General features: G+C 37.4%; 1 protein-coding gene across 3 annotated transcripts in view; it reads right to left on the reverse strand.

Moving 5' to 3' along the window:
- LOC131428522 (arrestin homolog) overlaps positions 1–5425 on the reverse strand; it is a 365484-nt gene extending 360059 nt beyond the window's left edge. For all 3 annotated transcript variants that reach the window (XM_058592519.1, XM_058592517.1, XM_058592518.1), the window contains exon 1: positions 4456–5425. The gene's annotated coding sequence lies outside the window, so the exon portion shown is untranslated. The remainder of the gene's footprint in view (positions 1–4455) is intronic.
- Positions 5426–6000: the final 575 nt, after the last annotated feature.

The following is a 6000-nucleotide window of genomic DNA, read 5'->3' on the forward strand; positions in this document are numbered from 1 at the left end:
GTGCCCAATTCTCGCCATTTGCGGGAAGTTTTACTTTTCTGTTACAATTCGAAAAAAATGCAACTGAAGCGCTTCGAATGCTTTCAGAAACTTACGGTGATGCTGCTCTGAGTAAAAAAACATGCCGGGAGTTGTTTTAACGTTTTAAAAATTTTGATTTCGATATCGAAGACAAACATGATGGTGGAAGAGAAAAAACCTTCAAAGATGAATAACAATTTGCTACGAGCTCTTAAAACCGGGTGAAACCATCACAGGAGATCGCTACCGAACGCAACTGATGCGCCTTAGTCGCGCGCTAAAAGAAAAGTGGCGACAGTATCAAGAGCGACATGGCAAAGTCATCCTCCAACACGACAATGCTCGGCCTCACGTCGCAAAAGTGGTCAAAAAGTACCTGGAAACGCTGAAATGGGAAGTCTTGCCCCACCCGCCGTATTCCCCAGATGTCGTCCCTTCTGACTTCTACCTATTCCGTTCGATGGCACACGGCCTGGCAGATCAACATTTTCAATCCTTCGAAGAGTTGGAAAAATGGATTGCTTCATGGATAGCGTCAAAAGAGGACTCCTTTTTTCGAGCCGGGATCCGAAAATTTCCGGAAAGATGGGAGAAAGTTGTCGCTAGCGACGGACAATAATTTGAATAATACATCTGTAAGCACTTTTCCGCAATAAAGCTTTAAATTTTGGAAAAAAAACGGCGGAAGCAAAGTTGTACACTTAGTATATTCATAAAAAAGGTAAAAAAGGGTATCGATGAATGCCAGAAAGATGGGAAAAGTAGCGACTAGCGAAGAATTAATACTTTGAATATTAAACTCGGAACTATGAATATTTCAATATGAATATTGAACTACAATCCTGAAGCAGGTCCAAATTGACCTATCAAAATTGGTTCATATTATTTGGAAAATGTCACACGGAAAGACCGAAATCAGCATTTTGGCGAAAAAATTAATTTATTTTCTGATTTTGGTTAGTTATTTTTTGAGACAACTAAAAAAATCCTACCTTTGCTAATTTAGATTTTTTAATTCTCATTCCCTAAATAATAGTAAAATATTAGTTGAAATAACTATTTTTTTAGTTGAATTCACCTATTTAACGTGCTTTCGTTTCTTAGCTAAGGCACACTTCATTTCCATTTAACTAATTTTTTAGTTGAATTAGGGAAATAAAACGTTGTTTTCAACCAACATAAATGGTTGAATTGGTTTCTGCAATTTGCAGCTATATAGCGCACTGTCACCGAAAAAAACGTTAACACCTAGTCACTAGATGGCACACTACTACCAAAAATTTAACTCGCGGCAGTCTTTTCTATATTGGCAGGTATAAATACGATTTTGTTTTGGAGAAAAAGACATAAACGAAACATAAACTTCTTTTTGAAAACTTTTCTTCTTAATCGCTGTTTTCTTCATTCGACTTCGCGAAATCGACTCTTTCACTGAAAACTTTGAGCACTCGGAAAACATAAACCGAATCCATATACAATTAAAGTGCAACATTCGAGACTCACTTCACTGTTCCGCGTAAAAACATTATTACGCACAATCGCTTCAAATGCGCATAAATTCTGAATAAATCCACTTTCTACTAAGAGTTTACGTCATTTTTACACATCGGTTTAGAAATTTATATATGGATGTATCGTAACACATGCGAAAAACATAAAAACAATTTGCAAGTAATTTCAAGACTGTTCCTTTTAGCTTTTTAATGGATTGTTTAGCTTTGACACTTCCCATAATTTTTTGGCTAATAACAGTTCGGCTGAAAAGTTCGTATCGTTTAATAGAAACACACATTTTTTTGCCAAAATTCGTTTTAATTATTCAACATAATTGACATCAGAGGCGATACAGCGATTATAGCGATCTTTCAACTTTTCGATACCATTTTTGTAGTACGATTTGTCCTTTGCCTCAAAATAGGCCTCAGTTTCAGCGATTACCTCTTCATTGCTTCTAAATTTTTTACCAGCGAGCATTCTCTTGAGGTCTGAGAACAGGAAAAAGTCACTGGGGGCCAAATCTGGAGAATACGGTGGATGAGGGAGCAATTCGAAGCCCAATTCGTTCAATTTCAGCATGGTTTTTCGTTGTTGTTTTTGATCGATTGTGAGCTCACGCGGCATCCATTTTGCACATAGCTTTCTCATATCCAAATATTCGTGAATAATATGTCCAACACGTTCCTTTGATATCTTTAGGGTGTCAGCTATCTCGATCAACTTCACTTTACGGTCATTGAAAATCATTTTGTGGATTTTTTTCACGTTTTCATCGGTAACAGCCTCTTTTGGACGTCCACTGCGTTCATCATCTTCGGTGCTCATATGACCAGTACGAAATTTTGCAAACCACTTACGAATTGTTGCTTCGCCCGGTGCAGAGTCTGGATAACACTCATCAAGCCATTTTTTGGTAACGGCGGCACTTTTTTTCATCGAAAAGTAGTGTTTCATCAACACACGAAATTCCTTTTTTTCCATTTTTTTACAATAACAAAAGTAGCTTCACTCAAAATGCAATATCTCACAAACTAATAATCAGACAGCTGTCAAATTTATACACGTATCTTTTGAAGGTTGGTACTAACTGAAAATGGTATGGATTTAATTCTAGTGGCGCCCTCTCATAGAAACGATACGAACTTTTCAGCCGATCTGTTAAACTTGTTTATTAAACCAATTTCATTTTTGTTTTTTTGTGCTGTCCGTCAGTAATGATGGTGATAGATAAATAGAAACAAATTTTCTGATTTCAATAACAAAATTAGTTGTCAATGAGAATTTCGTGTTGGATTGAAATATTGCTGCTTTGTGTCCAGTGTATTTGCCAACTAAACACATTCTCTAAAAATAAGAGTTTTTTTCAGCAAAGTAAATCCTAAATTTTAAATAATTTCATAGTTATTTTTAAAATTTTGTTATTAAAATCAACTAATTCAAAAACAGTAATACGAATTAGACGCAGAGCTAATTTCGGTCGTTCCGTGCATCAATCATTGTAAATTGAACAACACAACACTCTGTTTCTTCTATAGGTACTTCGATTTTACATTAAATAATTACATTTGTATACTTTCTAAAACAAAACGGTATTCGAAGTACAAATTAATTCTGTCCATTTATTTGGGGTCAAAAATGCATTCATTTCAAAATACAAAGCAATTGAAGGTTAATCAAAGTATCGTCCATCGCTAGCAACTACTTTTTCCCACCTCTCAAGTAATTTTCAAATTCCATCTCGAAAAAATGTCTCGCCTTTTGAGGTGATCCAAATTTGAAGCCAGGAATCAGTAATCATAAGGAGCAATGTCAGGAACTTGAGCAAGGTTCTCCTACATTTTGATGACCTTTGAAAAAAAAAGATTCGTCAAGGCCTTCAAAATAGGCTTCCGTTTCAGCAATGACCTTTCTTTCCCTGGAGAAACCTTTTCAGGTTTGGAAATAGATAATAGTCACTGGGGGCCAGGTCTGGAGAATACGGGGGATGGTGAACCCAATCAATACTGCAAATTATTCATTTCGCAATTCAGGACACGAAACTCGTCTTTTTCCATAGATTGATGGGAACTAGAACTCGTCTGACACGATCAGCTGTTATCAAAACACTAGTGGATAGATTATCATGAAGTTTAATATTTTGCTATCTAAAGGCTTGTTTGCAACAAAAATATAAAAAGGCTAACCTCTTGAAACTATCGAAATCGGCTGTTACTGTGCAATATTCACAACAGCCAGAGCCATCTTTTGGGAACGGGCCGAACTAATTTGTACTCCCGATAACTTGGGGTAAAATAATAGCGAATGATAGCGTTTTGCACCGTCCTTCTGAACACGATAAATCTAATTTGCATAGTGAGAAAAACCGTTTCGAACAAACCCGCCATAATATTTAAACGTTCCTTAAACTCTGGCAAAAAGAAAACTGCTGGGAAATGGTATCCATATATCTGTCATGAGAGGAACATGCTGAATGTACAAAAAAACAGTGTGGTTTGCTTTGGCACTAGGAAATACTTGAAAGAAACCTAATCCACATGGCTGAAATTTTTCTGTACCGTAATTTTTCGGATGGCGAACCTAAGTAAATAGGGGGAAAGTTCTTTCTATATGAAACGGAAGAACCGGAGGCTATCGTAATTAGGCTGTAGTCGCAAAAAGTTTTGAGTTTTAAATTCTGGTCGGGTAAGGGTTTTTTTTTATCAGTTGGCTCATCAAATAGAACTTAGTTTTGGTAATCACGATGCTCTACTCCAAACAGTACACTGACTCCTGATCATTTGTCTTTGAAAATAAATGCCATACAAATCTATACAACTAAATCTTTTGTGTGTGCTATTTAACTGTTTTAAATTCATCACGATGTCATCGTGGAAAATCACAGTAGTGAAACTACTCTATGTATGGTTTGTGGCGGGTAAACACTGATAAATGACTCACCATAATTTAGAAGACTGCTGTTAGTTCTAACCACATAAAATGAGCATTGCGCATTATTCTCCCAACCCGGATGCAGGCAGGACAAACTTGTGGTTCACCGTGAAAAATTGTGTTTGTACGTATAATGTATCACTCAGGTTGAGAAAATTTTCACTTCATTTCTTAGCTGGTTTATTTACTTGTATTTAATTTCCAATGTAGAGACACAGCAGAAACTTTATGTGCAATCTCACCAAAAACACTTTTTTTTTCAAAATAATGTATAGCATAATATTCACATTCCAACCGAATTGATATGTGCTTCGCTGTACGTCATCGATATTCCAGTCAGGTTGTGCTCTCGTACGATACCGAATGTAATTTTACTTTCCGTTTTCTCTAAGCAAAATGATGATTCACTTCAAAATGATTACTTTCACTTTTCTTAAGAAACGACATAATAAGCTTATCTGAATGCTTCTCGTCACACTGTACAATTAACTTCACCAACACCGACTCCCATACACTTCATCCCAAAAGCGCACATAAAATGCTTCACCACAGCCCGGAGGGTCAGGCAGTCTAAGAAATTAAAACAAAAAATCTCTTTGTGTCCCGTTCCGCCGTGTTCCTGTACAGCCAATTGTTTCCCGTAAACTGCCGTCTTAGCTGGGGAAGCGCTCACGAAACAGGTCCTTTCTTATAGATAGCTAAAGCCCGAACGACGGCGCTTGTTTGTTGACGGTTGTGGCGGAATTGAGCATTCCTTCTGCTGGTGTACGCGAGATGAGAGCCGATGGAGCAGCAATTCCGGTGAGGGGCATGCACACCCCTGACCCGTACCGATGCTGCGTTGTTTTTCTTCGCCACCTGCCACGCGATGTTCGGGTTTTCCCGAGTATGTTTGAACGGGTGGTAGACTGCCAGAAGACGCGCCCGTTTGTACGTGCTTTTCCGACCCGACGAACGATTTTCACAGTTCCGAAGCCACCGATCGACTGACCGGAGCGAAGCCAGTACTTCAATCTTTTATATAGGTACGGTAATCAAGTTGACGACGGGAAAAATCGTCAACACACTGTTCGGGAAGCTAGGGTCGGATGGGATGCGGTGATGCTAAATTTGGACTCACGTGTGTTGGCGAGTTTGAGATTCCTTCTCACGGAACGACCGAAATTAGCTCTGCGCCTAATTCGTATTACTGTTTTTGAATTAGTTGATTTTAACAACAAAATTTCCAAAATAACTATAAAATTAGTTAAAATTTAGAATTTACTGTGCTGAAAAAAACTCTTATTTTTAGAGAAAGTGTTTAGTTGGCGAATATTCTGGACACAAACCAGCAATATTTCAATCCAACACGAAATTCTCATTGACAACTAATTTCGTTATTAAAATCAGAAATTTTGATTCTATTTATCTATCACCGTCATTACTGAAGGACAGCAGTGTCAAAGCAAAACAATCCATTAAAAAGCTAAAAGGGACAGTCTTGTTGAAACTGCTCGCAAATTGTTTAGATGTTTTTCGCATGTGTTACGATATATCCCTATATAATTTTCTAAA

The sequence above is a fragment of the Malaya genurostris genome, chromosome 2 (genome assembly GCF_030247185.1).
Source record: "Malaya genurostris strain Urasoe2022 chromosome 2, Malgen_1.1, whole genome shotgun sequence".
In the NCBI taxonomy this organism is placed as follows: domain Eukaryota; kingdom Metazoa; phylum Arthropoda; class Insecta; order Diptera; family Culicidae; genus Malaya; species Malaya genurostris.